Below are 25,790 nucleotides of genomic sequence, written 5' to 3'. Positions count from 1 at the left end.
GCTAAAGCATTCATTTTGTGATCTACTGCCTTCTCACGGTTGGTGTAACTGGCTATTAAGTTCACTTGATTTCGGTTCCGCGTGCTGTGTTCCTTACGGATTCACTATGCCAGGAGAAGATTTGTGAAGCATGTGTTCCTCGTGATCTTCTCGGGGCTTTTTCAGAACTGCTATCTCTAAAGCCTTCTGTTTCCTTTGTTCGTACGCCACCGAAGAGGCCTCCCCAGCGCCGCCGCTTGTCTTAAAACATTCTCCTACGAGCCCTTCTCTGGGCAGGTCTCCACCACCTGGATGACCTCGGCTAAAGCATTCATTTTGTGATCTACTGCCTTCTCACGGTTGGTGTAACTGGCTATTAAGTTCACTTGATTTCGGTTCCGCGTGCTGTGTTCCTTACGGATTCACTATGCCAGGAGAAGATTTGTGAAGCATGTGTTCCTCGTGATCTTCTCGGGGCTTTTTCAGAACTGCTATCTCTAAAGCCTTCTGTTTCCTTTGTTCGTACGCCACCGAAGAGGCATCCCCAGCGCCGCCGCTTGTCTTAAAACATTCTCCTACGAGCCCTTCTCTGGGCAGGTCTCCACCAGCTGGATGACCTCGGCTAAAGCATTCATTTTGTGATCTACTGCCTTCTCACGGTTGGTGTAACTGGCTATTAAGTTCACTTGATTTCGGTTCCGCGTGCTGTGTTCCTTACGGATTCACTATGCCAGGAGAAGATTTGTGAAGCATGTGTTCCTCGTGATCTTCTCGGGGCTTTTTCAGAACTGCTATCTCTAAAGCCTTCTGTTTCCTTTGTTCGTACGCCACCGAAGAGGCCTCCCCAGCGTCGCCGCTTGTCTTAAAACATTCTCCTACGAGCCCTTCTCTGGGCAGGTCTCCACCACCTGGATGCTCTCGGCTAAAGCATTCATTTTGTGATCTACTGCCTTCTCACGGTTGGTGTAACTGGCTATTAAGTTCACTTGATTTTGGTTCCGCGTGCTGTGTTCCTTACGGATTCACTATGCCAGGAGAAGATTTGTGAAGCATGTGTTCCTCGTGATCTTCTCGGGGCTTTTTCAGAACTGCTATCTCTAAAGCCTTCTGTTTCCTTTGTTCGTACGCCACCGAAGAGGCCTCCCCAGCGCCGCCGCTTGTCTTAAAACATTCTCCTACGAGCCCTTCTCTGGGCAGGTCTCCACCAGCTGGATGACCTCGGCTAAAGCATTCATTTTGTGATCTACTGCCTTCTCACGGTTGGTGTAACTGGCTATTAAGTTCACTTGATTTCGGTTCCGCGTGCTGTGTTCCTTACGGATTCACTATGCCAGGAGAAGATTTGTGAAGCATGTGTTCCTCGTGATCTTCTCGGGGCTTTTTCAGAACTGCTATCTCTAAAGCCTTCTGTTTCCTTTGTTCGTACGCCACCGAAGAGGCCTCCCCAGCGTCGCCGCTTGTCTTAAAACATTCTCCTACGAGCCCTTCTCTGGGCAGGTCTCCACCACCTGGATGCTCTCGGCTAAAGCATTCATTTTGTGATCTACTGCCTTCTCACGTTGGTGTAACTGGCTATTAAGTTCACTTGATTTCGGTTCCGCGTGCTGTGTTCCTTACGGATTCACTATGCCAGGAGAAGATTTGTGAAGCATGTGTTCCTCGTGATCTTCTCGGGGCTTTTTCAGAACTGCTATCTCTACCCAGACAACACAATGACGTCCATAGGACATCCTATGGATATCCGTTTGGGAATACAGGATATCCATGGGATGTCCAAACATATCCCGCGGACATCCATGGGGCATCCCGTTGTCTGCAAAAAGACGTCCTATGACCTTTCCTGGGGACATCCCGTGGGACAAGTCTGGGATATGATCAGGCTTTGATCGGATATGTCATACAGTGCCTTCACGGTATCCGATATGCTTTAACACTAGCTGCAGCAAATAATTTTCACGTGATCAGAGCAGTTTCAAAGCTTTCATGGCTTCTTTATTTCAAGGAACTTCAAGTGATGTATAGCTACACAATGTTAAATATTACACAATATGCATAAAAAGAAAATGACATTTGACTTGGATGATAACAAAGCAGATAAGTGCTCAATGCATGAACGCATAAAAGCTCTAGAAATTACATCACATCAACATCTGAAGCTGCTGAGAGGTGAAATCAATTTGTAGTCTGCATTTAGCAGTGACGAGCAGAAACTGTGTTCTCAGTCATTAAGCCCACAAGGGGTGCTTTGGAATTGATGGTGGCTGGATGGCATACAGGGTCAGACCACACTTTGCCTTGTATACAGGGAAAAGCTGAACGATTCTTGCGCCAGCAGTTAGAAATAATCATAACGCTAAACAAATAGTCGATAGGCTTATTTGGACCGAAAATGGCATCCCTCTATCTAGAAAAGGCTCTGTAAATGTACACACGACATATGGAACTAAATGATCATCACCTTGGTGCTGTTATTTAACGTCACTACATCAATGGGCTGAAGCACCATTCAGCATAAATGAGTAAATAATGTCATCGCATTAATGCGCTGTAGCACCTAGCAAACGCCGTCATCACATAATTGGTTCGAAGCACCTCCTAGCAAAAATGAGCAAACACCACAAACCCACTTCCGTGCAGTACACATCAGATTCATGTAGAAATTCGTCATTTCAGTCGAGGTAAGTTGTACTACGAGCCTTCAAAAGTGCCTTCCACCGTTGTCATCTGAGCAAAACCATTTTCCACAATCCCTGATACAGATATTTGAGTCGTCTTTAACTGAGCCGATGAACATTATTTGGCTACAATAATATGCACAAAAATACCAATCACTTCAAAGAGAACCTTATTTACTCCCTTCTGGACAGCGTGGTCTCGTAACAAACAACCCGAACAAGAAACATGTATCAGGAGTCCGATATGACAATGCGAGCCAAGTACAGTCTTTACAAAATACATAGATGAATAAAATGAATAACGTCATCTATACGGCACTTCACACTTCATTCTTCTGTAGTCTACAGTTGGCCTCGGCAAAGATGAAATGTAAGGGGCCGAGTTTGGTTGTTCAAGATAACGCTACAAGAGCTGCAATGGCAGCTGTAAAATATAGCATGGAATTTCAAACATTCTGAGCATTTCCGGATTACAGAACATGCTCATGAACGAAATAAACGCACCATCATGACTAGTAATCAGGTTGCAGAAAATAAGCAGAGGTGTAATTTGGCCTCTTTGGAGTTAGCTTGAAACAAGTGCAGTCTCCGAGGGGTCACATATGCAAGGAAAATTCCTGGTGTTTCTTTTTTTTTTTTTTTTATGAACGTATACATACAGGGCGCTTCACCTAAAGTGATAAACGATTCTAACCGGCAACGTACCTGCCGGAGGATTGTGGTACTTTCTGCAATTACCTTCTGGAATCTTTGGCTGCCATTTTGGAAAGCTTTGGACAATTTTTAATTCAGGGATCTTTTCAATGAAAAACTTTGAAAATTGCCATGCGATCCTACGAATAACCGCAGACCTAACGAAAACTATGCACAGTATAGTGACTGAAATAGTGGAAAAGTCTTAGCAAAAGTGCTGCTATAGCCCCACCTGCTTTATTGTTGCAAAAATGCGTGCGCAAAATGTGGAGGAAGAGGAAGAAATGTTCCCACCTTGATTTCTTTTCGTTTCTTTGTGCATCAAGGTCAAATCAGGGAAAAGAAAGGTAAAGCAAGACGCGGGGATACTTCGTCCCTGCAACTTATCTGCTGGCTTTTTGCAACAATCAAGTCGGCAGGACTAAAGCAGCACTTTTACTTTTTTCGACCCTTTCTGTTAATACTGCGCATAGGTTTTGTTGGGTCTGCGGTCATCCGGAGGGCACTTCATATTTCTGTTAAAAAATAGGGGTGTGCTTGGCAATTTTCCTAATTTGATTGAAAATATAAATTTCCATCAATTAAAAATTGTCCAAAGCCTTCCTAAGTGTCGGCAAAAGTTGCCAGAGGGCAATTGCTAAAAATCCCACAATCCTATACGGCGTGTACGTCTACGGTTAGAATTTATCACGATAGGTGAAACGCCCTGTACGTGCGGCCTTCTACGTTGCAAAATTATATCGGGCTCTATTGTCGTCACCTTCCAATACATACGAACACAAAGACAACTCGAACAATAACAATATTCGAGTTGTCTTTATGTATTATTATTATTTACAATCAAGCTTATTACCCTCACCAAAAAGTTATTAACTATTTGTCACAATTATGGTCTGCTCCCGAGCTCTCTACACAGAATAAACTTAAACCTAAACATAATCCCACCTTCTGTTTCATGAGCTGAATTTTTCTTTGTCCAACATTATACATGGAAAACCCATTAATATTGTCTATGTGTATTGCATGGAGATGACAATGGCATAACACTTTTCATTCTGAAGGCAACACCTGCATAGCCCCCAGTCTGCAGCCAAATATACAGAGGAAAGGAATGTGTATCTACCACACTCTCAGAGAACGCACTTTTTTTTTGTGAAATCTAGAGTCAAAGTTAGGCCTCAATAGTTTCGCACGGATTGGCCCAGCTGTCGCCGCTGTTCTGTGTAGTACTCCGAGCCCTTGTCTTTTGTCGACGTCCTGTCATGAGGTTCTTTGGCGTGCCTCAGCCAGGACTTTATGTGATGCTCTGCTTTACTGCGGGTCACGTCCTTGAGCAGCCGGTTTGACATTACAGTGCCTATAATTAAAAACGTGACGGCTTCAGAAACACAGGTGACAGGTCAGATATACCGAATATGCAAACACAAGTATTTTAATACTTACTGTAGCATGAATGCAAGGGTGTGGGAAAATGCTTATTACTTACAACAAATTGTTCAGCACTATAGCTGCACATGCATTCTTTATAGCAAAGTGGGACCTGAAGCCAGCACTGTAGTTAAAACTTACCATATCACTATTTGAGTTCAACTTAGACACATCGCAGTAAACCATGACGTGGGAGTTCACAAAGATGAATAGGATTGCATAAGAACTTATGGAATCTTACAAGAACTTACATCACAGCATAACAGGTCGCAGAACTTCATCTTCCCCTTGCCTCACTGCGAGCTGGAGGAGGTTGCTACTTTGTCCTTCATGAGCGCTCAGTTTCTCAGGTGAAACTGATTAGCAGGCCACGTCACTCATCTTTTCACGTAAGTATGGGACCTCGAAGAGCAATTTTTTTCGCACCAGTCGCCGCTGCCCGGAGAAATGAACTTCTGTTCGAGAAATGTTCAAAGTCAAATTTGCTCCTCGCTCAAGTCTATTATCACGAAGTTGGAACACCAACTTGCCTTTCTGGTATCCTCAAATGTTAAAAGCTTCGGTTCTTCACCAGAAAATTCTACGGTGAAAGTGAAGAAACCCATCAGCCATCTCGCACTTTTATCGACAACAAATAAGTATAGAGAAGCTCAACAGACTAGTCACTTCTTTAGGCAATAGAAGAGGCTACGCCCGAACCGGCCTGCCTATTAAACGAAATTACCCTAGAAGCAAACCTCGGTAACATCAGCGTTGGGAGATAACGAAATTAATGGCATTGTAAGTACAGTTAAATACATTGATGTCGAAAATTTTGTGCTTCATTTGAGGAACACACAATGTGGAAATTTGTCAGCCTTAGTCAGGCTAGCATGTTTCTTGATCGCACTGTTAGAAGCAGCGAAAAAGCTATAATTACTCTGTCCTGTGCGTCCTGGGTATGTTCTGAAACATTTGAGAGCGCACTCGCAACTTGATATTATGTATCAGTATCTTCACCCTGCTCACTGTTCGCACAGTAGTGCTAGCCGAGTCTGAGATGTCGAGCAAGCTGACGAAGGAGCGCGTTGAACAGCTGCTTTTCACACGTCAGTGGAAAATGCCATCGATCTTGTCATTTTCGTCAACATAAAACACAATGGGATCTGCACTACACGAACGCATGCACATATAAGCACAAACGAAACAGCGCAACTTTCACGACACAAATACAAACATTCGTAAACAATCCTTCCTGACTCATTACCTTCATACTTTTCACTCACCCATTGTGAAACTCAGATTCTTCTGCATTTACGTACACGCATGAACACCATAAACAGTCACCGCAACGAACGCCACAAAACAAATAACGGATTGGATTGGATCGGCCTTTAGTGCCCTGCGTTGACCGCTCAGGGTACCGACCATGGTTGCTGACTTTCTACTTCTTTTATGACGGAGCCAGCGGGCGGCAGTGTATTGCTGGATTCGGATGCGTGTGCGCGCGTCATACGCGTTTGTTTTTTAGTGGTGGAAGCGGCGTCAGCGACACAAGTGAACACCACTTTCTGACCACGCAGATGCGCACACATCCTCACACATCGTGTTGATTTGCAAATCGTCGAAGAAATGAGGTCACGGAGTTGCGTTTTCATTGTAAAAAGGAGCGATTTAGGCGCCGTTTCAAATTTATGTCGCAGGCCACATTGCGAGCGATACAGAAAATATTGCATGTCAAAAATTTAATAAACCAGGATCTAGATCGCGCTTAGCGCGTAGGTCCTGGCCGCACTGCCAGGCAGCGCTCGTCATGGGGTCATTCACATTGATGGGGCAAGTTGTTGTACAGTATAATCAAAGGGGGGGGGGGGATATATATTTATTGAATGGTATAATCAAAGGATAATAACGTACAGTACAACGTTTTGGGACTGCCCTGTACATACAGTGGACTTTTTCAGTAAGCGTGTCTAACTGCAGATATATGTCGTTTTTTTCTGCTTCAGGCACAGCGTAATTTCAGACGATCAGATACACACTTATGCGATATTATTGGTAACCACAGTTCCGAAATTTCACCTGCTCAGGAAGCCAAATGACGAAGGACAAAAATTATCCCGGCTAGACGCCTATGGGATATTCCGAGTCTTGTCCTGCTGAAACATGCGTGGGATATCCCCACAAAGTTTCAGTGGGACATTCTTATTTTTGGGACCTGATGGGAACGCCAGGACATCCGAGGGACTTTGCGTGTTGTCTGGGTAAAGCCTTCTGTTTCCTTTGTTCGTACGCCACCGAAGAGGCCTCCCCAGCGCCGCCGCTTGTCTTAAAACATTCTCCTACGAGCCCTTCTCTGGGCAGGTCTCCACCACCTGGATGCCCTCGGCTAAAGCATTCATTTTGTGATCTACTGCGTTCTCACGGTTGGTGTAACTGGCTATTAAGTTCACTTGATTTCGGTTCCGCGTGCTGTGTTCCTTACGGATTCACTATGCCAGGAGAAGATTTGTGAAGCATGTGTTCCTCGTGATCTTCTCGGGGCTTTTTCAGAACTGCTATCTCTAAAGCCTTCTGTTTCCTTTGTTCGTACGCCACCGAAGAGGCCTCCCCAGCGCCGCCGCTTGTCTTAAAACATTCTCCTACGAGCCCTTCTCTGGGCAGGTCTCCACCACCTGGATGCCCTCGGCTAAAGCATTCATTTTGTGATCTACTGCCTTCTCACGGTTGGTGTAACTGGCTATTAAGTTCACTTGATTTCGGTTCCGCGTGCTGTGTTCCTTACGGATTCACTATGCCAGGAGAAGATTTGTGAAGCATGTGTTCCTCGCGATCTTCTCGGGGCTTTTTCAGAACTGCTATCTGTAAAGCCTTCTGTTTCCTTTGTTCCTACGCCACCGAAGAGGCCTCCCCAGCGCCGCCGCTTGTCTTAAAACATTCTGCTACGAGCCCTTCGCTGGGCAGGTCTCCACCACCTGGATGCTCTCGGCTAAAGCATTCATTTTGTAAACACAGATCTACTGCCTTCTCACGGTTGGTGTAACTGGCTATTTAGTTCACTTGATTTCTGCGCTGGGCTCGGCACATTAAACACCTGGAAACTAAAGTGCAACGATGTTTCCGCGTCATTCAACATCTTTCTGGCTCAGGATGGGGCTGTGATCAGTGTTCCCTGCTCGCAGTTCACGCGGCGTTGGTGGGGGCGACTGTGCTTTACAGCCTTCCTATTCTGCACAGGATATCAACAACATCATTAAATACCCTTCGGTCCCTGTTTCCTGGAAGCCTTGGTCGATGCCTCGGAGCTCCAAGAATGGTGAAACACGGCATGTACTGGCTGAAGCTGGTGAACTCTCGATTGAGGTTCTCCGTGAACGTGAAACGGCTCGGCACTTCCTCCGTTTGCGTGCTCACATTCCCCGTCACCCGCTCCTCAGGAAAATTCGATACCGCCCTAAAAGCGACTTCTATGGAGTAGCGCAGAGGACACGCCAGACTCTCACTGGCCTCATACCTAAGGACATTATACCGCCGGAAGCCCCCTGGTCTCTGCCGGTACCGCCGACGTTTGTACGCCTTCCAAACCTTCTGGAGAGAAGAGATCAGGTCCCCCTTCAAGTCCTCCGAGCTCATTTTCATGCTCTGGTACACGAGAAGTTTTCTACGTTTACGGCAGCATATATAGATGGCGCATCCCGAAAGAACGAGTCCGCCTCAGCATTCGTCATACCATCCGAAGGCATAGTGCACGGAAGACGCCTTTCACATCCAACCTCCTCCACAGCTGCGGAACTCTATGCCATCCTTTTCTTTCTAAAACACATCGCTCATTTTACACCGCGGGAATGGGCAGCCTTGACAGACTCCAAATCTGCACTTCAAGCAATTGAAAATTCTGGCATACGAGGCCCATCCGCACACCTAGTCACAGATGTGTTAATGGCTTACCACACTATCTACCCAGCAGGCCACATGCTAGTTCTTCATTGGGTTCCAGCCCATTGTGGTGTCGTGGGGAACGAGCAGGCCGACAGCGCCGCAGAAGCAGCACTCTCGTATCGGAAACGGACCAGTATTGTTCTGCTGAGAGGAGACCGCCGTTCCGTTCTGCGACGCCTCGTGACACCCCTGGCTTCCCGCCAATGGCAAAACCGACATTCTCGCCCCCCCCCTCTATATTGAGCAGAGTTGATCAACGCTCACTTTCCTCATGCCACGAAACACCTCTCGTCAAAATGCTGCATTAATCCACCGAATGCGCCTCGATATGGCCTTTACAGCTCAGTGGCGTTACCGTTTGAGATAAGTTGACTCTCCCACCTGCTGCCACTGTAGTGCTCTTGAGGATCTGGAGCATATTCTTCTTCATTGCCCCCACTACCAAACCTTCCCCAACCGCACTCTCCGAGTCTCTTCGTCAGCTGGACTCTCGTTCTCCCTATCGAAATTGCTTGGTCCCAGGCCCAATCCAGCCCAGCAACGCTCTGCGCACAAAGCTCTTTTGACATTTCTGGACACCATCGGACTTCGTTCAGCAGCGGACTAGAGCACATTCTTCTCTAATACCCACACTACCGTGGCCAAATACAGCCCACCAGCGCACTGCTCTGAAAGCTCTCTTCACTTTTACCTTCCTGGATACCACAGGACTTCGATCCGTATTGTGAATGTTCTCAATATTTCATTCCCCGCATCACCACCAGCAATTGGGTAGAGCATCGCCCACGGCGATGGAACTCCCCATTCGTCATCTCATAATAAAGTTGTTATTGTTGTTGTCCCATGGGCCCCTGCGTCTTCGAAATGGCCAGCGCCATCAGCCCCATCCATCCGTTGCGCGGACGGCTACGATCCTAAAATAAATTATGTCAGATATGACGTCAGCAGTATGAATAATAAGCAGGGCATAGTTAGCCATGGCGCGTTTGCATTTGCGTACTTCGTTTGCGTTGTATTCTCTTCCACTATTCCTGACCGAAAGATACTAATCACCCAGGGCTGCAAGACCAGAAGTAAACAGAGAAAAATAAATTCTATCAGGTTTAGTGACACATAACAGTTCGAAATACATACAGTTATCGCAGGTATTTGACGAAGGTTACGTTTTAACCACAAATAAACCGAAAGTTTCACTCATGTCCATTTCTCACGTAGAGCTAAATGTATGTTGGGGACACCGTCAGCTCAAATCGCCTGTGAGTACTTCGCCGTCTCATATTACGTCAGTTGCGCTTGAAAGTGCTGTGTCAATTTTGTATTTGAAGGGGGACCATGTGCTGCACATGTTTATTACTCGAAATGAATGGTCTTGCAACACCTGGAGATTTGATATGAGATAAATTACGGAGTGCTGGTTTTAGGCAACCGCGTCCCCTACACCACATGTAGTGATTTGTCGTTTGTATTTCTTTAATGAGTGGTCATAATGGGTTCGTTGCTAAAAACATGGCATCGTTGGTGCAAAGCCGATTCGCTAACACTCACTCCATCATGGCCGGTCCCGTCATGATGAAAGCTTTTTTCGCGGGGCCAGCAACAGGGGACACATTGCACCCATCTATTCACGCGTGATAATCTTGGCCTACAGCTTCGAGATGTAAATGTCGCTTCCTGTTTAATCCAAAAGTGTACGTACTCCGCATTACAATGCACGAACACAGAGCACGAACACAAAGATGCACGGAAATACGAGCCGACTGCTACACCCGCGCAGTGGAGCAGGATGCGCAAACGTCCTCGGGTGGTAGATAACTTCGTATATGCGTACTAGTGGGGCAACAGATGGTTTTCTTTTTTCTACAACGGAATTATGAATAGCTGTGCCTAACCCTTACTGAAGCGATTATGTATTTGTTACTGTTTCGTTTGCTCTATCATATTCAACTACGTAATGCCTCCTGGCCCTTGGGTGTATCGCAATAAAAAAACAAATAATGACGAATACCAACATTACATTACATGACATTCTCGTTCAATTTACTCCAGCTCGTTAAGGAGCCTACGAGAACGCAGGGCACTACCTCGTCAATATTGGATTTGATGTTTGTATCAAACAAGATATTTACTAGAGAAGCGGAATGCAGCATCCTTGAAGGCATATCGGACCACAGGATGGTACTGTTAGAATTTGGGACCCTTCACCAAAAACGGAAGCAGTTAACAACTCGCGTATTTAATGACTTTTCTAGGGCAGACGACAATAGTGTAATTGATGAGCTTTCCAACTTCTTTGGTACCTTCAGTGCCCTAGCAATTTCATCTGTGTCAGTGAACTCCCTGTGGGACCTCTTTAAACGAACAGTGCACGAATGCATCCGGAAGTTCGTGCCCCAACGACGTAAACGGTTTCGTTCCGAAAATCCATGGATAACTCGCTCAATAATTCATAAGAAAAGGAAAGCACAAAGATTAGTTAGGAAGGGCGACAAGAACCTATCTCTTGATATCAGGCGGCTTCGTGCTGAACTGAGAGCGGATATACGGGAATCAAAAACAAGGTACTTCAACATAACACTACATAATCTGCTAACATCGGACCCATCCAAGTTCTGGAGGCACGCCTCGCCGAACAAAGATAATCAAATAATGATAGCACATGGCGATAATATTGTTCACGACGGCTGCTCCGTATCCTCTCTACTCAATGAACATTTTGCTGGCATATTTACCATTGACGACGGGTGCTTACCATCTGTGCCCAGTTTTCCCACAGAACCAGTGCCACGACTTAGCATTAGCGAGCAAGGAATCCTTACTCTACTCCTTAACTTAAACGGCAAGAAGGCCATAGGCCCAGACGGCATCCCAAATACTTTTCTAACTCGGTACGCCGAGTGGTGCACCAAGTACCTTTTTCTTATTTTTAACGTATCTTTGACACGTGGGGAGCTCCCGGACGATTGGAAGATAGCCAAGGTTGTTCCTATTCCTAAAACAGGTTCCAAACTAAATATTGCAAATTACCGGCCGATATCCCTTCTGAGCACATGTAGTAAAGTATTAGAACATATCGTATATAAGCATATTTCAAAATATCTGGAAAGTAGGAATTTCTTCTCCACCAGTCAACATGGCTTTCGCCACGGTCTAAGCACAGTGACACAGCTTGTGAACATTACCCATGACCTTGCCAAAGTTGTAGACGCTCGTGGACAAGTCGACGTTATTTTTCTGGATTTCGCTAAAGCATTCGACAGAGTCTCTCACAGTAAATTATTATTAAAATTGAAGGAAATTGTAAACGATGAACTCTTTACCTGGCTTTCCAACTACCTTGACAATAGAAAACAATTTGTCCATGCGAATAACGCCGACTCGTCCTTCGTACCAGTTACATCCGGTGTTCCCCAGGGCTCGGTCTTGGGTCCTTTGTTGTTTTTAATTTTTATAAATGATGTTGGTATGGGTATCGATGTTAAAATGAACTTTTTTGCCGATGACTGTGTATTGCATAAGGAGATCAATGGCGGTGATGACTATGCATGTTTAAATAATTGTTTGCAGAAAATGGCTGACTGGTGTGAGACATGGCAGTTACCTCTTAACATAAATAAGTGTGTGGTCATGAGTGTCACTCGGAAAAGGAAATCGCTCACCTTCAATTATTGTATTAACTCAGTGAATCTCTCAAGGGTCTCCGAATACAAATACCTGGGCGTTTTTCTTACATCAGACCTGCGCTGGAATAAGCACATCCAGTACATAACAAAGAAGGCTAACAAGAAAGTATGGTTCTTAAAACGTCATTTCCGTGAATGCACAGCTCATACTAAGTTAACGGCATTCAAAACATTAGTCCGTCCTATTCTGGAATATAGTGATATTGTTTGGGACCCGTACACCATTGCGAATATTCGACTTCTTGAATCCATACAAAGGAGAGCGTTAGGTATTATTTTTAAGTGGTACCATCGTCTCACCTCAGTTACTCCTCTTTACGCACGGAGTGGCTTAATACCGCTGGAAGAGCGTAGAAAGACTCATAGGCTCCAGTTTCTTTTTCATTTACTCAATGGTCAATTTCGAATCAATCATCAGGACTATATCACTCCACACGCACCCAGATCAACACGGCTAAGCCATCAGCGCACACTCAAACCATTCCAGTGCAGGACTGACTGCTTTAAATATTCGTTTTTTCCTCGAACCGTCGAAGAATGGAATTCTCTGTCATCTGCTCAGGTCTCACACCGCTCTGTCACGGCATTTGTGAAAGGCTTAAACGCAGTTACATGATGTGACATACGTGTCTTGTTGTAAATTATTTTGGACTTTCTGTGCCCCTCCTACTTGGACCCTTTCAGGGTTTGTAGTATTTTATAAATAAAATAAATAATAAACACAACACGAATAACAACAGATAAACCGCAAGTGATCGCCATTGTATCTGAGTGACAAAAGTGCTAGGTTGCAGGGGAGCTCGTACATTGAAGAACAAACAAATCTGAGACAGGCAGCAAAAAGGAATACAACACAGCAGGTTCTCAAACCCAGCATTCATTTAATTAAATTCATTATGAAAGTAGTATGGGATCAGCTCAACTGGCCCACAACTCACAGTCGCCTGGACACCATTAATGAGCAATTAGAGCTAATTGGGACCCCCACAGTAATTAGAATCATCCAGGGAGTCATTACACTAATTGGGGATCATCTAAGACACGTCCAGACCACTGTGTGAGTTGTGGGCTAGTTGAGCTGATAAAAAAAATAGGTAGAAAATAAAATAAAAAGATAGAAATAGAGTGGAGAGAAAGAGTTTAGTTGAAGATCAACGACGTCATCTTGAAGAAAGCGGCCCGGAACGGCCGCTGACCGTCGCTGGGCGACGGAGCACAGAGGCAGGTTGCAAAGCATCGCAGCACCAGTTCCGCACATCCTGTGACGTCAGCTGTGACGTCATCATGGCATGTCTGGGCAAGTTAGGACAGCTCTGGGGGCTTAATCGCTTCATCGTCGTTACGGTCGTTACAAGCTAACGAGTGGCGGGAAATTCAAAAAGCGGGCGGGAAATTTAAAAAGGTGGGCACGTGATAAAACACGTGCACGGCGCTCTTCGAGCGATACGTGAAGGCAGTGGTACACGTCACGCGCAATGTGTCACGTGCCCACCTTTTTGAATTTCCCGCCACGCGTTAGCTTGTAACGACCGTAACGACGACGAAGCGATTAAGCCCCCTGGACATGCAAGGAGAAAAACACTCGTAATACAGAGGCTGGGAAAGCAAGAGTATGCAAACCATCATTAGCTAACAAGAAAAAACAATTAGTTATACAACAAATGAGCCCACCAGAACAGGAGCGGAGAACGATGCGACTGCTCCATCCGAGAGGCAGGAAGAGAACTGACTCGTAATGGTTTTTCTCCTGTATAAAGCCCCGCAGCTGCATCCCCTAGCGGTTACTTTCTTAACTAATCTCACAACAAAATTATTAAGAATCACGCCAGCGCTACTCCCGTTCCCAAGGCAGAAGATGATAGAAAATGCCGGGGATGCCCGGACAACAGCAACCAGCACCCGACGTGCACGAAAATCGCAAACAAAGCGGGAACAAAGTTGACGAAAGCATTAGTTACACAACAAATCACCTCACCACAGCAGGAGCGCAGACCGATGCGACTGCTCTCCGTGACAACCAGCCAGAAACTGAGCGAGCGCGGGGAGCGCACGTCTGCTTTCTGCGACAGCCGGAGAGAAACTGACTGGGGCGCCGCTCCGCGGCCGCTACGCATACGCGCTCCTAGCGCCCTCTGGGGCGACCACCTCCGAGAGGCTAAGAGTGAAGAGCATTCCTGCGCCCCCTGCTGGCCGTTCTCATTGGTCGTGAGGCTAAGAGAGAAGAGCATTCCTGCGCCCCCTGCTGGCCGTTCTCATTGGTCGTGACGTCATCCTATTGTCTCAGGGCTACCCTGTTTTTTTCCACTAATGCTCCTTTGGTCAATCTACAATGAAGCCACAGTATGACGTCATCATGCACCTGCGTGGCTCAAGGACGCGTACGCTCTAGACAGGGGACCTATTATTTATTGAATCACTATCCCATGATTGTTTCCTTTATTCTTCTATAACGATTGAATAGGAAACTATTGCAGAAGAACACCATGCATGAAAGCTGATCGTAGGAATTCCAAAGTCTTACTAAATGAGACTTGCAAAAGAACAAAATATCCTAACACGTAACTCCATCAACGACAAATAAGAGGACTAGGCACTCAACAAATCAACACAGAGTACGGGTAACCAGGAGCGCAGAACTCAGGGCAGCACTATCGTCAAGACAACAATGTTCCTTGTCAAAAGAGAAAAAAATACTAAGCGCCAACAAAGGAAAGCATGCATATCGGGGCATGTCAGGACACGTCAGGTCATATCGTACGACTGCTGGGCAACAGAGGAAAACAAACACTTGAACAGAGTGAAAAAGGCACTCACCATCATTCTTCCCGTTCACAGCATTCCCTCATTGTAAATCCGCTCGTCACAAAATCCACCTGCATCGTCGAACACCATTCACCAGTGACGAACCACACATCCGCACCCCATCAGAGACAGACAGACAGAACCCCACCGAAGCTACGATCTTCCACTGACGGCCAACGCAATTACCAGGAGCAGAATTTGCGTCTCGAGACCCATCAGTGTCCAAGAGAGAAGTGAATCCTTGCGCCCCCTGCAGGCCGTTCTCATTGGTCGTGACGTCATCCTATTGTCTCAGGGCTACACAGTTTTTTTTCACTAATGCTCCTCTAGACAAGGTCAACCTGAAACAATAGTCTCTCGGTATGACGTCATCATGCAGGTGCGTGGCTCAAGGACGCGTACGCTCTAGACAGGGCACCTGTTATTTATTGAATCACTATCCCTAGATTATTTCCTTTATTCTACTATAATGATTGCATAGGGAACTATTACAGAAAAACACCATTCCCAAAGTCTTACTGTACAGGAAAAAAAATGGTTCAGCAAGACATAAAGTCACACACCTGTCCCCCTCGCGGTTACTCTCTGAACTAAATGAATCGCAAAATTATTAAGAATAGCTCTACTCCCATTCAAGGCAGCACTATCGTCAAGAATATTCCTTGTACAAAAAGAAAAAAAACTACATGTAGAAGGAAAGCATGTCAGAACAAGCCCAGGCATGTCAGCACATGTTTGTCAGACAAGGGGGAAAAAAGCGAAAAGAAACAAAGAAGGAAACCAGCATCAAACTATTTCTAAGCACATTCAAAAACAGTGCTCACCATAAATCTGCCTAGGACAATACACACTATTTTTCTATTGCCACACTTTTTTCCAGTAACGGTCAATGCATTGCTACAGACCGCGTGACGTCGTCACATCCTGTCTGAAGAAGAAGACACCGGCAAAGACTCCTATTATTTATTGAATCGCAAGATTATTTCCTTTGTCCTACTCTTAATGACATTGATTCTCTCATTAAAATTCAACAAAAAAGCACCCCGCATATTAACGATTTTCACCCCAAAGGCTCATTATGGTCATTAGAATTACAGTAAACTGCCACTGCTCTTTTAAAATAATAAGTGAGACCACTCAACATCACCTCCAGGCTTATGTAATACATGACCCTTTCTATGCTCATACATTCGTTGTCTGAGGCTACACCTGCGAGCAAAAAAGGCGCGAAAACCGGGGGCAAAGTTCCATTCGCGCATTGCGAGCAAAAAGGCGCGAAAGCACAATACAGAACGCCTTTACGGGAACACGATGGCATTCCTATACTATATTAATGATTATTGCATTGCAGTTTAGAAAAACTACAACTAAACTATAATTTTAGGAGCCCATTAAAATTCTACTTTCTATGGAAACTATAATTGCCCTATTACTTGGATCGCTATTAATGAAGCGCTCCAATTTTTTCTCTCTTCCTATTTCCGCCTTGTCATGCAGGGAAGCAGACTCATATCCAAAATAATTAATTTACACTGAGGGTGCCGTGCTTCAGGAATTCCTATCCTGCGCTCAGATGCAAGCATTTCTTCACGGATACCTTTAACAGCTGACTTCCTCAACATATCGAACACCCAACAAAATCAAACAAACAATCAGAGAAACCCTCTTCTCAGCTGTACCATGCGACTGTCTTCTTCGTAAAATCGGTGATATGAGGAAGAGAGCAGCGAAAAATTGCGCGCACTTGTGCTTGACTTAAAAAAACCTGAAGCATATGCCAATAAACGAAGAAAAAGACACTCATGTCTGGTATCTGATAGTGCCACATACACAGACGCATTGCCCTTGCGTAAAGAAAGCACAGGACAGGGATACACAAATATCCTTAGGTGAGCAGGGAAAAGGCTTAAGACCTCAGGTCACCACTCATCGCCACGCGGCTAGCACAACATGACACCAACAACACACTAGCGGCGGGAAGAACTGCAACACTGCTAAACAAGTCCAGACATGCCACGATGACGTCACAAATCAGGGGAAAAAGCACACGCATGCACGCACAGAGGACAACGCATTAAACACACGGAGCGCTCTGGAATAATCGTAGCGTTACCGCACATCGCTACGAAGCTCAACGTCTAACACAAGACGGCAGCAACAAGATATTAGCGAAGGGTAAAAATTGCAACACTACTGAACAAGTCTAGACATGCGACATCGAATGCGAAAACACTGGTGATCGGGGAAAAGGCCTAAGCCTGCGGCGGATCATCATAGAGCATACACAACTTCATTTTTCTATTTTGCGTAAACTAAACGCGGTCTGCTTGGAAAACGACGTGCAAATTTTCTTAGGGAGCAGAGAAATATATAAATTTGTACTCCGTGCTCAGATGCCAGCATTTCTACTCAAAAACCTGCAAAATTAAGCTCTGCTTACTTCGTCAAGATATCGAACACCCAACAAAATCAAACAAACAACCCCACTTCCACTGGTAGAACACTATTCAGCTTTTACGCAGGAGGCCTTCTTCTACATAAAAAGTAGAGAAAATAAGAAAACAGCGAAATATTACACGCACTTTTGCTGGCATAGCTATAAGAGAAAAAAATAAATAAAAGAACGACGCACACGCTAATAAACTGTGACAAAGACACCCTTTTCTGCTATCAGATAATTATTGCATAATGCTAAATACTCATTTGCATTGGCCCTGCGTGAAGAAAGCACAGGACAGGGATACACAATCTATCTTAAGCGAGCGCAGAAAGTCACTTCTACTCGAACAGCTTAATACCATAAAGTCTGAACTTTTGCAAAGAAAATAAAGCCTGAACAGACCTACGAAGGTGACAGACACATACTAACAAACAAACAAACACTTCTTCGAGTCTGTATTATCTTTTAAAAAATAACGAAAGCACACATAAAAAAAAATCAAATCGGCTAGGTAACCTACCAGACGTTGCGCCTTAAAGTTGGCTGCACGCAATGCGCGGAAGCATGCTGTGAAGCCAATTTGCGGTTTTGCTGGATGCACATGAAGTCCGATTCCAATTGGAAATCGCGCTAAGGACGTGCCAAACGTGGAATTTTCGCAAGATTAATCCCAATACCTGGAATTCTGTTCATTTTAGCGGGAATGCTGGCGCTTGTGCTCCATTATTCGAAATTTTCGAATATTCGAATTTCTCGATTATCAAATTTTCGGATACGAATAGGGTTCGAATATCAACAATATTCGAAATTTCGAATATTCGCACACCTCTAGTGAATACTGACACTCAACGATATATAACAAAAAACAAACAAATTCCATTCTCATGAACTCTCCTCTGCCGAGCGGCTTTCTCCTGCTCTACCTGGATACTGACTTTTTCCCCCTCACCTACATTCTGAGTAAAAGCAGTGACAGAAGAAAAGAACCGCGAAAAATTACACGCATTTGTGTCACAGGACAGGGATACACAAATTTCCTTAAGTGAGCAGGGAAAAGGCTTAAGTCGTACCGCTCAGGATTAATCGGAGAATCACCGCTTATCGCTAGGCGGCTAGCGCTTGGACAGCGCTACGAACGTGACAGATACAAACAAACAAACAAACAAACAAACAAACAAACAAACAAACAAACAAACAAACAAACAAACAAACACTTCTATTAATTTCTATTGATAAAGGCGTAAACCACACTACAAGAACAAAGCACGCCGCTTCAGGAAAGCGTATCAAATGCATCGCAACAGGACCGGCTCTCATAAAATAGCCTGCCCAAAACGAAGACTTCACCAGGTTCGCGAGGTAATTCCATTAAAAACGCTCTCGCAATTTTTACCCTTCGCTAATATCTTGTTGCTGCCGTCTTGTGTTAGATGTTGAGCTTCGTAGCGATGTGCGGTAACGCTACGATTATTCCAGAGCGCTCCGTGTGTTTAATGCGTTGTCCTCTGTGCGTGCATGCGTGTGCTTTTTCCCCTGATTTGTGACGTCATCGTGGCATGTCTGGACTTGTTTAGCAGTGTTGCAGTTCTTCCCGCCGCTAGTGTGTTGTTGGTGTCATGTTGTGCTAGCCGCGTGGCGATGAGTGGTGACCTGAGGTCTTAAGCCTTTTCCCTGCTCACCTAAGGATATTTGTGTATCCCTGTCCTGTGCTTTCTTTACGCAAGGGCAATGCGTCTGTGTATGTGGCACTATCAGATACCAGACATGAGTGTCTTTTTCTTCGTTTATTGGCATATGCTTCAGGTTTTTTTAAGTCAAGCACAAGTGCGCGCAATTTTTCGCTGCTCTCTTCCTCAGATCACCGATTTTACGAAGAAGACAGTCGCATGGTACAGCTGAGAAGAGGGTTTCTCTGATTGTTTGTTTGATTTTGTTGGGTGTTCGATATGTTGAGGAAGTCAGCTGTTAAAGGTATCCGTGAAGAAATGCTTGCATCTGAGCGCAGGATAGGAATTCCTGAAGCACGGCACCCTCAGTGTAAATTAATTATTTTGGATATGAGTCTGCTTCCCTGCATGACAAGGCGGAAATGGGAAGAGAGAAAAAATTGGAGCACTTCATTAATAGCGATCCAAGTAATAGGGCAATTATAGTTTCCATAGAAAGTAGAATTTTAATGGGCTCCTAAAATTATAGTTTAGTTGTAGTTTTTCTAAACTGCAATGCAATAATCATTAATATAGTATAGGAATGCCATCGTGTTCCCGTAAAGGCGTTCTGTCTTGTGCTTTCGCGCCTTTTTGCTCGCAATGCGCGAATGGAACTTTGCCCCCGGCTTTCGCGCCTTTTTTGCTCGCAGGTGTAGCCTCAGACAACGAATGTATGAGCATAGAAAGGGTCATGTATTACATAAGCCTGGAGGTGATGTTGAGTGGTCTCACTTATCATTTTAAAAGAGCAGTGGCAGTTTACTGTAATTCTAATGACCATGATGAGCCTTTGGGGTGAAAATCGTTAATATGCGGGGTGCTTTTTTGTTGAATTTTAATGAGAGAATCAATGTCATTAAGAGTAGGACAAAGGAAATAATCTTGCGATTCAATAAATAATAGGAGTCTTTGCCGGTGTCTTCTTCTTCAGACAGGATGTGATGACGTCACGCAGTCTGTAGCAACGCATTGACCGTTACTGGAAAAAAGTGTGGCAATAGAAAAATAGTGTGTATTGTCCTGGGCAGATTTATGATGAGCACTGTTTTTGAATAAGAGGAGTGCGTGTGCTTAGAAATAGTTTGATGCTGGTTTCCTTCTTTGTTTCTTTTCGCTTTTTCCCCCCTTGTCTGACAAACATGTGCTGACATGCCTGGGCTTGTTCTGACATGCTTTCCTTCTACATGTAGTTTTTTTTCTTTTTGTACAAGGAATATTCTTGACGATAGTGCTGCCTTGAATGGGAGTAGAGCGATTCATTTAGTTCAGAGAGTAACCGCGAGGGGGACAGGTGTGTGACTTTATGTCTTGCTGAACCATTTTTTTTTCCTGTACAGTAAGACTTTGGGAATGAAATGCTACAATCTCCTCTTGTCTATGGTGTTTTTCTGTAATAGTTCCCTATGCAATCATTATAGTAGAATAAAGGAAATAATCTAGGGATAGTGATTCAATAAATAACAGGTGCCCTGTCTAGAGCGTACGCGTCCTTGAGCCACGCACCTGCATGATGACGTCATACCGAGAGACTATTGTTTCAGGTTGACCTTGTCTAGAGGAGCATTAGTGGAAAAAAACTGTGTAGCCCTGAGACAATAGGATGACGTCACGACCAATGAGAACGGCCTGCAGGGGGCGCAAGGCTTCACTTCTCTCTTGGACACTGACGGGTCTCGACACGCAAATTCTGCTCCTGGCGTTGGTCGTCAGTGGAAGAGCGTAGCTTCGGTGGGGTTCTGTCTGCCTCTGATGGGGTGCGGATGTGTGGTTCGTCACTGGTGAATGGTGTTCGACGATGCAGGTGGATTTTGTGACGAGCGGATTTACAATGAGGGAATGCTGTGAACGGGAAGAATGATGGTGAGTGCCTTTTTCACTCTGTTCAAGTGTTTGTTTTCCTCTGTTGCCCAGCAGTCGTACGATATGACCTGACGTGTCCTGACATGCCCCGATATGCATGCTTTCCTTTGTTGACGCTTAGTATTTTTTTCTCTTTTGACAAGGAACATTGTTGTCTTGACGATAGTGCTGCCCTGAGTTCTGCGCTCCTGGTTACCCGTACTCTGTGTTGATTTGTTGAGTGCCTAGTCCTCTTATTTGTCGTTGATGGAGTTACGTGTTAGGATATTTTGTTCTTTTGCAAGTCTCATTTAGTAAGACTTTGGAATTCCTACGATCAGCTTTCATGCATGGTGTTCTTCTGCAATAGTTTCCTATTCAATCGTTATAGAAGAATAAAGGAAATAATCATGGGATAGTGATTCAATAAATAATAGGTCCCCTGTCTAGAGCGTACGCGTCCTTGAGCCACGCAGGTGCATGATGACGTCATACTGTGGCTTCATTGTAGATTGACCAAAGGAGCATTAGTGGAAAAAAACAGGGTAGCCCTGAGACAATAGGATGACGTCACGACCAATGAGAACGGCCAGCAGGGGGCGCAGGAATGCTCTTCTCTCTTAGCCTCACGACCAATGAGAACGGCCAGCAGGGGGCGCAGGAATGCTCTTCACTCTTAGCCTCTCGGAGGTGGTCGCCCCAGAGGGCGCTAGGAGCGCGTATGCGTAGCGGCCGCGGAGCGGCGCCCCAGTCAGTTTCTCTCCGGCTGTCGCAGAAAGCAGACGTGCGCTCCCCGCGCTCGCTCAGTTTCTGGCTGGTTGTCACGGAGAGCAGTCGCATCGGTCTGCGCTCCTGCTGTGGTGAGGTGATTTGTTGTGTAACTAATGCTTTCGTCAACTTTGTTCCCGCTTTGTTTGCGATTTTCGTGCACGTCGGGTGCTGGTTGCTGTTGTCCGGGCATCCCCGGCATTTTCTATCATCTTCTGCCTTGGGAACGGGAGTAGCGCTGGCGTGATTCTTAATAATTTTGTTGTGAGATTAGTTAAGAAAGTAACCGCTAGGGGATGCAGCTGCGGGGCTTTATACAGGAGAAAAACCATTACGAGTCAGTTCTCTGCCTGCCTCTCGGATGGAGCAGTCGCATCGTTCTCCGCTCCTGTTCTGGTGGGCTCATTTGTTGTGTAACTAATTGTTTTTTCTTGTTAGCTAATGATGGTTTGCATACTCTTGCTTTCCCAGCCTCTGTATTACGAGTGTTTTTCTCCTTGCATGTCCAGAGCTGTCCTAACTTGCCCAGACATGCCATGATGACGTCACAGCTGACGTCACAGGATGTGCGGAACTGGTGCTGCGATGCTTTGCAACCTGCCTCTGTGCTCCGTCGCCCAGCGACGGTCAGCGGCCGTTCCGGGCCGCTTTCTTCAAGATGACGTCGTTGATCTTCAACTAAACTCCTTCTCTCCACTCTATTTCTATCTTTTTATTTTATTTTCTACCTATTTTTTTATTTTTTATCAGCTCAACTAGCCAACAACTCACACAGTGGTCTGGACGTGTCTTAGATGATCCCCAATTAGTGTAATGACTCCCTGGATGATTCTAATTACTGTGGGGGGTCCCAATTAGCTCTAATTGCTCATTAATGGCGTCCAGGCGACTGTGTGCGTTGTGGGCCAGTTGAGCTGATCCCATACTACTTATGAAATCGAAACAATCAGAGGTTGCTGCGTTTGAGAACGTGTTGTGCTGTGTTCCTTTCTGCTCCACGTCTCAGGTTTCTTTGTTTTGCATATGGCGACACTTTTATTATCTCGAAAGTTTGTTTGTTCGTTTGTTTGTAAGAAAAAAAACAAGGTGTTTTATTCTAGGTGACTGAAATCCCATTCAATAGTTAGTACAAATAGTTAATACACAGAAGGAGGCAAAGTGCAAGATGGTATGATAAGTCTACCGGACGCTTCACGGACGTCTCTCAGCTCAATAATTCGTCGAGAAGCGTTCTTTTGAGTGAACATTCCTGAGACATTGACCAAGAACTGAGCACGCAGCCGCTCTCACTTCCATATGCTTAATTTTGCCTCGGATGCTCTCGGAACCACTACTCATCCGATCGAAACCTCCAGCGAAAAATGTTCCTGAAAAACCTGTGTCTCGACACTGAGTGATTTTCGAGTACTGTACAAGTGTTTTGTCTTTGTCTTTTTTCGCGTGGAAAATATTTTCGCGTTTTCGAACAAAGCTGGTTTGAACAGTGATTCGAGAGAACTTAAATTCGCGATACAGGTTCACGGGAGTGCTTTGCTCTTGCCTATCGTGCCGCAGTCAATACTCGGGCATATTTCGGCACGTACTAAGAAATCCGTTGTTCACGGGGATGGCGGCGTTCTAGGTCAATCCCTTTCTTCCCCTCACAGACATGGGATGAAAGGCCCTGTACTATGGTCTTTAGGGACACTCCAGGAGGCCATAGTGCTGGACGTGTGTAGGTCAGCCAATTCATTTTAGCGGTTCTCATTCATTATCACCCAGGGCACTGAACAGTTCGGTTGAGATGCCGTACTATCATACAAGCTCGTTTTGAGAATACGGAAAAGGCATGTTGCGGTACGCTATGCGGCCGTGGTATAGTGGTATACATGTACAGCGCAATGCGTTTGTAGGAGCAACAAAAGCGTGTTCAATTGCATTTCTTTACATCTTGCCTGATCGGATAAAACAATATTCTGCGGCTTCCTTAAACTACCTACGCTCCATGGAGTACGAAGGGTCAAGGCAGTCACGGTATAGGGCGCCGAGCGCCGCACGATTTTCGCCCTTTGTTGGCCAGAGTTATTCGCGGGAACTTAAATTCGCCATTTTGGAGGAATGCGCGAAAAAACACGAAAAATACTTTCGCGCGAAAAAAAAAATCACTTCTACAGTAATTAATTGATTTCGGGTCACATATTTGTTTTCGCGGAGCAGGGTGCCAATGCGCGCTCTCTCTCTCAGCAATCCGCGTTCATCCACCTAGTCCACGCACGGGGGAGACAGAAGGTAAGGAACCACCGGCAGAGCGTGCCCGTGTCGTATTATGGTATGAATACACCAAAGAGTCTGTTCAGTCTGTTCCTTATCTTCGGTTACACCAGGGTATGAACCAAGTGCATAAGCATGTAACTGGCAGCCGGACAACCGAGTGGCAGAGAGCATTAGTACGTTGCTCCGCGAAATAACTATGTAGACCGAAACCAATATTGATTACACTAATGATTATACTGTGTCGACGCGGGATTTTTCGTGGAATAATTTTCCCTTGAGGCGAAACATGGGTTCAGGAGTTTAGGAACTTTCTTTAACTAATGAGCGTATGCAAATGAGCCGCAACGCCTTTTCGCGAGCTTTCGCCTCAACGTTCTTGGCGGATGTCTCGAGGATGATAACTACAAAAGAGTGCTTTTCGATTCTTCACTTTGATAGACATATAGGAGTTCTAGGTCGTCACTGCACATGTCTGTCTTCTTTTCTTCTGCAGGTCGAATGCCACCAACTCATGGATGCCCGTTTGATACCGAAGCTTGCACCGAATTTTGTACATGGTTGTTTTACAAAGGCGGCAGGTGTGTTGGACCCCATCGGCTGTACTGCGTCTGCTACGAGACGGAGAAGCTTTTTGGCTAAGAAACGAAGCGGTAGAGTTCGCAGTTAAGGAAGAGATGCAGGCGGAGTACGCTGTTTGGGAATACTTACAACACGTCACCTCCTGGCTGAAGAAAACGACATGTAATGCAAATAAATGACAAAAATGTATTTCTTGGCTGTCGAACATTGAATGAACATACTATGAACGAGCCAAGGACGAATTGCAATTGCTGATAGATACTTCGATGCTTTGATCTCGAATTTCGTTGCTGCGCCTCAACACTTACAAACCAGAACTTGACCACGGGGAATTGACACAAACTCAACTATCCCAATCCGACCATGACTTCTCCGTTCCTCGTTGTCCGTCCGTAGGCCGTCCATTATAAAACGTAGCTGTTCTTGTGCTGAAGCATACAAACAGTCGAACGCTGCAGAAGTCTCAAGGCGACCAAGCATATGAACAACTGAAATATGGCAATCGTCTTAAAATCCACCTTCACTTTCCACCATATTCACCAGACACCACTGCCTAATCCTTGCGTTATATATGCGAGGGGTGTTCAATTCAACCGGGACTTTCTGTGTCCTGAGTGTCCAAATGGCTCGCGCTACTTCTATTTCGTCATTTTCACACGCGACAGGCCTCCCCGCTCACCACGTGGTGGTCCAAAGCTTGTGCAAAAGAGAAGACACGTGCACGACAACATGGCCGACAACGAAGTGAGCGCGCACGTCGAACAGTGAATTGTCATGAAGTTTCTCGTGAATGAAGGCGTAAAGTTATCTGAAAGTCACAGAAGTTATGGCTCAGTATGGCCACGATACACTTAGGCGCAGCAAAGCGTTTGAGTTGTGCAAACGCTTCCGAGACGGCTGTACATCAGTGCAGGACGATCCCGGCCCGGGCGGCTCAGAGCCACTTCTTCCACTAGAATCTTCCGTGAGGATGTCGCTCGTGTGAATACACAGATACGGGAGTCTGAGCTGACCGGTTCCACGACGC

The 25,790-nt window shown here is 45.4% G+C and overlaps 2 long non-coding RNA genes across 2 annotated transcripts in view; one reads left to right on the top strand and one right to left on the bottom strand.

Moving 5' to 3' along the window:
* Positions 1 to 24,952, top strand: part of LOC135369177 (uncharacterized) — a 113,087-nt gene extending 88,135 nt beyond the window's left edge. Inside the window, exon 3 of the long non-coding RNA XR_010414950.1 lies at positions 24,678 to 24,952. This is a non-coding gene — a long non-coding RNA (uncharacterized LOC135369177). The remainder of the gene's footprint in view (positions 1 to 24,677) is intronic.
* LOC135369178 (uncharacterized) lies at positions 4,518 to 6,107 on the bottom strand. The gene is made up of 3 exons (XR_010414951.1): positions 6,041 to 6,107; positions 5,027 to 5,230; positions 4,518 to 4,704 (listed from the first exon to the last, which is right to left on the bottom strand). It is a non-coding gene; the product is annotated as an uncharacterized LOC135369178 (long non-coding RNA).
* Positions 24,953 to 25,790: the final 838 nt, after the last annotated feature.

Source organism: Ornithodoros turicata, chromosome 9, assembly GCF_037126465.1.
Source record: "Ornithodoros turicata isolate Travis chromosome 9, ASM3712646v1, whole genome shotgun sequence".
NCBI lineage: Eukaryota > Metazoa > Arthropoda > Arachnida > Ixodida > Argasidae > Ornithodoros > Ornithodoros turicata.
This window is presented reverse-complemented; position numbering and strand designations above follow the sequence as displayed.